Source organism: Rhea americana, unplaced genomic scaffold (genome assembly GCF_003343005.1).
Source record: "Rhea americana isolate MKP2758 unplaced genomic scaffold, rheAme1 scaffold_17, whole genome shotgun sequence".
Classification (NCBI taxonomy): Eukaryota; Metazoa; Chordata; class Aves; order Rheiformes; family Rheidae; genus Rhea; species Rhea americana.
This window is the reverse complement of record NW_028185816.1, coordinates 54,544-62,950: the sequence shown is the minus strand read 5'-3', so window position 1 is coordinate 62,950 and position 8,407 is coordinate 54,544. Positions and strand designations below refer to the sequence as shown.

General features: G+C 42.6%; 1 long non-coding RNA gene across 1 annotated transcript in view; it reads right to left on the bottom strand.

Moving 5' to 3' along the window:
- LOC146598081 (uncharacterized) overlaps positions 1 to 8,191 on the bottom strand; it is a 17,936-nt gene extending 9,745 nt beyond the window's left edge. The window contains exons 1-2 of the long non-coding RNA XR_014895312.1: positions 8,016 to 8,191; positions 400 to 574 (exon numbers count right to left, since the gene is read on the bottom strand). This is a non-coding gene — a long non-coding RNA (uncharacterized LOC146598081). The remainder of the gene's footprint in view (positions 1 to 399; positions 575 to 8,015) is intronic.
- Positions 8,192 to 8,407: the final 216 nt, after the last annotated feature.

The window sequence follows — 8,407 nt, the reverse complement described above, 5'->3', positions numbered from 1 at the left end:
GGCTTTCCCAAAGCGACAGGTCAGATTAAAGCTCCTTCCCTCTCTTGCCCCGGGAAAGCTCCAGTCCCCCAAGAGGGGATGTGGTTCTCCAACCTAAAGAGACGCAGCGTTAGCACATATTTGCATGTAGACTAACACTCAATGAGCTTGCAGCTTCAGGGGTGTGCGATCAAATCTGCCTCTGGACAGCAGGAWCCAAATTTCCCGTGGGAGATGCCAACCGCTGGCTGCCGCGCTCCCTCGGGAAACGCTCCAGCACAGCAGGAGGGCACGCACGACAAGGACGCGTGCGAAACAGGATAAGCGGCCTCTAAACACAGTTATGTGATTTGCTGTAACATTCTGCACCTCTATGAACCRAAACAGTTAAACAGGGGAAAGAGAAGAAAGTCAGGGAACCTCAGGATGCAGCCCAGCAGCCACGTGCAGCCGAAGCGGTGGTCGCGGTGGCCAAGCCAGAGGAGTTTGTGCAGTTACGTCCCGCCAGCTGGGCGCTGCTGCCCCCTCCGTGCAGACACCTCATCCGGCAGCAATGCTGCTGCGGTGCAGAGTAAACCATCAGCTTACATCATGCCTTTTTTTAAAAAGAAAAAAAAGCACAGAAATGGAACATTAAGCCACTCAGGAAGTATTGCTTCATTTTAAAGTCATTCACTACTTCTGCTGGTCTTGATAAACTTCTGCATGGGCTGTACATGTGCATGGAAGTAGGAAATACCAGAGGAGTGGAGCCACATCATCTACTGTTTCAACACATGTTGAATATACCCTTGATAGCAGATGTTACTAATAATCAGTAGGAAATTAGGATTCAAAATATAGATACATAGATYAAGGCCTGCAGAAACTTTATCATCATGTAACTTGACTTTATCTAACACCATCAGAATCTTGCCCATTATTTTTCAAATAGGTACTTTCTTGTTGCATTGCAGTATGTTTTAGAAATCATCCAGTCTTTTTTTTTTYYTTWAAAAAAAAGCCCCAAATATTAAAGAAGCATCCACATACAAAAGATCATACCAAGAATTAACTTCTCTCAGAATAAAAARCCTGCTGCAGATTATTTGTGGTTTGATGGTATCTCACTTTCAAATGCAAATTTTGTATGTGTGATTACAGAGATGACAGTGACCTTTCCTGTGTACGTACTTGAAGGCTATGATAAACGCTAACTCGTGGATTAAACAAATGGGTTAGCCTTTGCTAGTCTCTTCCTCCATAAGCACCAGTCACCTGAATTCAAACTCGCGCTGTTCATGTGGTGATGTCTCAAGTGATTCAGGTCAGATTGTGCAAGTGATTTAGAGGCATCAGCATTTCACCATGTCAACTCCAATTAAAACAAAGAATTTCACCAGAAAGAGAACAAACCCTTTGAGATAACTTAGAAATAATTCAAGCTAACTAATCTTCTTTTATAACCACTCTTTCAGCCTATCATTGAACAACCTGTTTAATATTTTTTCCTTTCTTTTAAATCAGAATGTCAAATGTCCTTGATTGACTCACACATTAGATCAATGTAAGTATGTTTATTAGTCACACTTACATATGTCCATTGTCAAGCTGTATTACCCCTGAAATTATGTCAACTGGTATTAATTACATCACTATCAGTTATTTGTTTTCCTATTACAATCCACCTGAGCCTGTCTGATTTTGCCTCTAGCAGTCTCAGGGCAACTACTCTCATGATTCATACCTTTTACCTGTTTAAATATTGGTACACTACCTATTTTTAGTCCATGGCATCCCACAATCTGGGAGAAATCAATGTTACAGGGTCAAAAAAGAAGGTCTTTAACCATCTCAGCTATATTCTTTGAACTATTAGGGTATAATGAAAGTTATAAACACATCTTTGCGTATATAACAAAAGTTGGAATTAAAAAAAAAAAAAGAGGGAGGCGTGCCACCACACAGTGCAAACAATCAACAGCAGAATAATGCAACTTGGATGTTCAGTGAGATGATGATGAAGGTCTGCTGCCAACACCTTGACTCCAACAACGCCTTTTTATAGCGACGCCTGGTCAGGAGGCTTGCCAGGAATGGCAGAAATCCAGTCTGCAGTAAACAAAGGTGTGGGCAAGTATCAAAACATCTGGGGCGGAGACAGGATCAAAGTCTCGTGCTCTTCCACAGATGATTAAAAAAAAAAAAAAAGCGTTTGAATGTCTGAAATATTGTTCTCAAATGAGAAGATTCAAAAATAACACACACATTCTCAATCTGGAAGGATACAGTAGCTGAAAAGTRATTCCATATAAAGAAAAAAATAAAATCAGTAACTTCAGTATGTGGTTATATTTAGAAGGCCTTAGTGCCAGCTTTTTTTCCCCAGTAATGAACTGTAGCCAACCCTCATCTTTCGAAAGATAAATAGTATCAAACAGGCAGCTTCCTGGTCATGAGAAACAAGCCCAAAGACAGCTAAGACCTAGCAGAAAAAGACAGTGAAAGGCTGCATTGGATCATGTACAGTAGCCATGCAAGGGAGCAAAACATGATACAGTGGATTTCCATAGCAGAATTAAATCAAAGCAAATTAATCATTGTTTCATTCATAGTTATCAYGTCCTTGACTCTTGGACAGTCAGTCCAGGTTTATACCGCGCCTAAGCCCTTTGACCCTAAAACACACATGTGACCCTAAAATAATCACATTCAGAACATGAAGCATGACAAACATCTTTGACTTGGAAAAGTCACAGCAATATTTTGTCTTCTATGAAGAATTTAAATCTTACAGCARCTTGCAGTTCCTGTTCTGAACATTTATTCTGTGATAAGCATGTTCTTSTCCTATTGACCACCTGTTTCTACTCTTTCTTTATACAGAGGGATTCAGTCAAGTGCACTGGAGGTCATTACAGTTGTTCATATGAGAAATCTGTTGATTCGGGTAAGCATTTTTTCTTATCTCAAACATTGCTGACCAGCATGCTAGAGGGGGTAAAACATATGAAACTAAATTTAGCTTGTAGAAAAGCCTTTCATAAAAACATTTATTTAAAACTACTGATTGCGCATAGAACATGACAGAAATTTTCCTTTAAGAAGTAACAGTAAGACCTACATCAACTGGTCTGCTGGAGATAGTAAATTTAAACCAAGAAGCATCGAATTTATAGCATACGTTAAAAGCACTGATAAGTATTTGTTGGGGCTTTTGACTCTGTATCTTCATCTGAAAGGAAAAAAGGTGCTTATGGCAAGAGCAGATCTACTGCCTAGTTCCTCACCAGATGTACTTGCTTCTTCTCTCATCTGCAACAATATGCAAAAGTATTTAGAAATGTTCTATGTAAGGAACACCTTACTCATGTGATTACTGGGTTAAGAAGTACAGATTAATGATTGTAAAGTGCTTTGAAATTCTGAGATGAAAGGTATTGTGTAATGATGATGATGATGATTTTATGCTGTTTAATATCAATTTGTTCATGATGTCAGATAATGAGAGAGGAAATAGTCTTAAGTGAGACACTTAATTCTGGCAAGGGAACCTATATTTTGGCTGCAACAAGTTTTCCACATGATGTAACTACTACGCAGGCCCTCAGCTTCTTCACTGCAAATAGAAATGAAACTTTTTTTTCCCCCCAACGGTAAAAAGCAAAATCGATAAGTATTTCTGGTAGATGCAAAGCTCCTTGGATGGAATAGCCATACAACACAACAAGATTATCCTCATATGAAGCAAGATGACACGCTGCTGCAGTCCTGGGATAAACTGCAAACCACATGGGGGTGATGGTGGGGATGAAGTACCTTCGTTGTGTACTTGAAGGCTCGCAGACTACSCTGCTGCCCACTTTAACTGGGCTGCCAGCCTTGCTGCTCCCTTAGCAGGTTTCTCACACCCAGAAAAGAAGAACTTGCCACAAAAATGTTTTTGCCCTTAGTTCTCCAATCACCTGGATCAGCTTTCAGCAACAGTCCATGGTCACGATTGCAGTTCATCCCAGTCTCRGGCCAGGTGGTGAACGAAGCAGCGCCAGGTCTCCCCCAGCCTGCTCACTGCCTGCAGAAGGAGGGGCAGTGAGCTTTGCCTGCTCTGCCTCCCTGCTCAGAAAACAAGCTAGTTACTGATAAAGGGGGAAGGGAGAAGACCAGGAAATGCTTCTGTACCACCAGAGGGAGAAGGGTGGCMACATTTCCCCCTTTGCTTTTTGGCAAAAGCCTGATACCTACAAGCTTCAGAAGTGCTTTGAAGTGTAGCAGTAGCTGGGCAGCGCTGCGGTCCCCAGAGGGGACTCAGCCTCACTGCGAGCCCCAGCCATGTCCATGGGGGACCCCACTGAAAAYACTGCATTTCCCCACAGCATAGCCTCAAACATTATATAGTTAAATACATCTCTGTGTGTATAACCACACGGAGGAAATATATACACTGCTAAGCATTTGGATTATGAACACGTAAATACCAGGAAGGCTACTGGAGCCACTGTAAACCACCAGAGTTACACTGGTATAAGTGCAGTGAGTAACACTGAGCATGCATGACTGTGCTCTGTGCTCTGGGGGGGACAGAGCTGCACTTTTGGGAAGGTCCGATCCTTGGTAAGCACCGGCAGCATCTCAGTCCCTTTAGCCCAGCTCCAATATGCTGATTGCCACGATCTAGGGCAGGCCTCAGAAGTAGCTGGATCAGGCTCTAATACTCCTTCAGGTCATAATCCTGCAAAGATTTAACATTTACAAATAACTTTATCATGTAAGCAGTTAACCAGGGTGCTGGAGGATCAGGGTCACAACCAGAACATTCAGCAAATTCCCTGTCATTGCATCCATCAAGGATGAAGCAGAAACAGGAACAAAGCAAGAGCACCCTCTGATATAAGCTTGTCCTGAGGAATATGAAGCACTGGAAGACTTATAAAGTTCACCCACACTATCCAGTCCTATCAGCTTCAAAGGGTTTTAATCAGCACACAAAGCTAAGCACATCCAGCAGGGACCGGAGCTGTAGTACTCTCTCTTCAGACACAAACATCCTGCACTCCACCACAACCTGCTGCCTAATTTACTGTTTTTCCTCCTCTATTTATAAACCACTTTTTTAAAAAACCTTTATCCTCCTAACCATCAGGCAAAGGACGCTGTCCTACATACTTTTTCCTCTGCTCTTTCTGCTTTTCAACCCCCTCAGATACTCCAGAGTGCAAATGCTACAAGACCTCACCTGTAACAACAGCTGAGGAGAARACAGAAACATGAAACCCAAAGGAGAGAGGCTACTCTTTAATTTAAAAGCTAAGCAATGAGTGTTTATAGCCTTCAGCTGAGCTACGTTACCCTGCCCTTGCCACCTCCAAAACTTTGGCTGTGAATCCTTCATACTTTCACACTGGACCTTTTACACTCTGTGTAAAATGCTGGTGGTTAAATTTGAGGAAAAAACAGTACTGAACAATACAAGCACTACATGCATAAAAGAACAACYCCTAGCATATTTTAGCGAGAATCTAATTTGATGCAGAATCTATCCTTTATTTATAAAATAAATTGTTTTTTTTTCTATAAACCATATGTAAGGAATACCTCCTCTAGTAATAGAAATACTTGGCACAAATGCTTCATTAGAAATTATTATTTTCTTTATGGTTCATTTCTTACAGTTTCACGATGGGCCAACTCTTTTTTAGAGTCTGCAGTGATATGATGCCTGTAACACTGAGGTTATGATATGAAAGACAAACTGTTTGATGACAGCCTGTCCCTGCTATCAGAAAGTAGTATCCACAGAAAATTCACAGCTGAAATTGTTGTCTGAGCTGTCTTATTTGTTGATAAACAAGTAAGAGTCCCCCTATTATTACAGGATACCTGCTTCAAAATTGAAGTTTTGAACAAATCCTCACTTGACCGTCATTTTAAGTATTAATATGGTATTAGCAGCACGAATCTTTAGGTCTTGAAAAGCTACAGAATTCAGAAATACAGTATCAGTGCCTAAATGAAGAAAATAAGTCATAATATAACAATAGACATCTCATTTCTAAATACTTTTCTACATTCAGCATGTTGGTCCAGTTCTTCAGGGTCACATATGTGCTTAAATGCTTACAGAATCAAGGCCTCAAATTGTCCTTTTCCGATATTTTAAGTAAGTTTCTATGATTTGGTTTAGACAAAAAATCAGGACTCTAATTATTTCAATTTCTTCCTATACTATATGACTGAAGAGTCCAAAGAGATGACACTGTTATTCAGTATGTAAAACAAAGTGTTAGATTAGGACAGGAAATCTGAATGCTAATATATAAGTTTAAAATAAGAGCGACATGGTACAGAAAAGGTTGTTATTCTGAACAGCCTTTTATTTTCTTTCTAGAAAGAAGAAAAAAAAGACATCTAAAATGTCTGAAAGTTTTGTTTTGTTTTGTTTTGTTTTTACAATTTAATATGTAGTAACAAATTTTATCTTAAGGTTTTTTTTTAATAAATGCTACTTCTTAAAAACATAATGTTTGATGTAGAGGGTTTCCAGGAGCTAAAGAACATACCCATTAAGTAAATTCAGATATTCCTGGTGTAGAAAATCTTATAACCAGGAGATCATTTGATCAGCCCCTAAAAATACATTTTGTTTTAAAAGTCATTGATTAAATTATCAGTTGCATTTGTGGATGTTTTGAAAACTCCCACATGCCCAAGCTGTAAGTCAGTGGGTATGACTACTTGTAACATCCCTAATCCAGAACTGCCCAGTTAATACAGAAAGCCTGTCAGGTTGCTTGTCTGCTAATAAGCAGCAAACCACCATGTATGAAATATCACCAAACCCAGGCACACTAAAATCATGGCTCAGGTCCCTAAGCAGAATTTTTTTCACAATAAATCTGTTTTTAATTTGTTTTTTACCTTCTGAACTTTTCACATGCAACTGAGTAGGTTAAGTGTTTTTCTGCAACCACAAGAGCTCAATATGTAAGCTGTTTTCATATTTATTTTGAAGAAAAGGCAAATTTGCCATGTAACTGTGTGAATCCTGAAGCCAGAGCTTGCAGGAAAACACCAGAAATGATGGCCACGTGCCGGCTGGATGCGGTGGGATGGGACCTCGTCCCCTGAGGAGGATGCACCGTCGATTATGATTAATGCTCTTTGTCATATCTCTATTTTAATATAGATGTGCATTCTGAAGTGATTTTTTGAAGAGAAGCAGGTTCTCCAGAGCAGATAGCAGAGCAGAGAGGGCCAGCGAGGAGCCCGCCCAGCACGGCCAGGAGCCAGGGGAAAGCCGGCATCTCAGGTTAGCACTCCCTTTCCCTGCCTTAACCTTCATAATCAAATATCAAAAGGAATGAAAACAAACCGTGGTGGCACTCATTAGTGCACAGATTTTCTGCGCTCACCAGCACATTTTGTAGGTCACTGCTAGGCCAATGAAACATAACACGACGTTCCCTTCCCATTCCCCATCACACACACCTCCTTTTTTAAATTTGAAAACAGGTATCTTCTTCCAAGCTAAATACTTCTAAGTACTGAATTTCACAGAGAAGAAGGTCACACGCTGACTCATCAGCAGCCATTATAAACGTGTTAAAGACCCTGGAYGGGGCATCGAACATCTGTGCCGGGTACAGAGATAGCCACCGCCCAAGAGCACAGGTGGATGTGTTCTTAAGGTTTGCCGTGATTTATGAAGTAGCAAACATATCGCTCCCGGGCAAAACGCCCTGGGCCTGATCCCCCACTGCTTGTCGCCTGCGTGCATCTCCACACCTCAAACGCCCTGGGCGGAGCGAGCTTTGAAGTAAACCGGAGAGGGGAGAAGCCCCCGGTGCGCGGCGGAAGCACTGCCAGCCTGCGGTCAGGCGAAGACCCACCGTGTTTGCTGAAAGAGAGAAGGGCAGTCGTCAAGAAGAGGTTGTCTAAGAAACAGCTGTACAGATGCCTGTATCCAAACAATTTATATCCCAAACATTTAACAGGCAGGAAAAGTGTACTTTGTCGTTACTATTTGGCACCACCAGCTGGATGCTCTGAGAAACTAGTACCTCGATTTCTGCTGCTTAAAACAGGAAATACCAGCAAGTAATCTTGTGGTTCGTGGTCCTGTATGTTATTCCTCTCTGGCTGGTAAAGTGGTGGCTGCAAGCCCCCAGGGACCGGGGCGCGGGCAGACGACCCTGCCGAGCCCTCGTCGCCGCGTGGAGCCGGGGTCAGGTGCGATCTCGGGCAGGCTGCAGGCGCCGAGCCGCGCGCTGCGGCCCAGGCAAGGGCGCGCTTGCCCTCAGCGACCAGCGCCCGGCGCGGACGGCACCGCCGCTGCAGCGCTCACCGGGGCCGCGGCAGGAGCGAAAGGCGCCGTTGGCCCGGCACGGCGCACGGCCCCGCTCTGCCCGCAAGGCACCGCGGCCCTGCGGCAAGCGGGAGGGGAGGGCCAGGA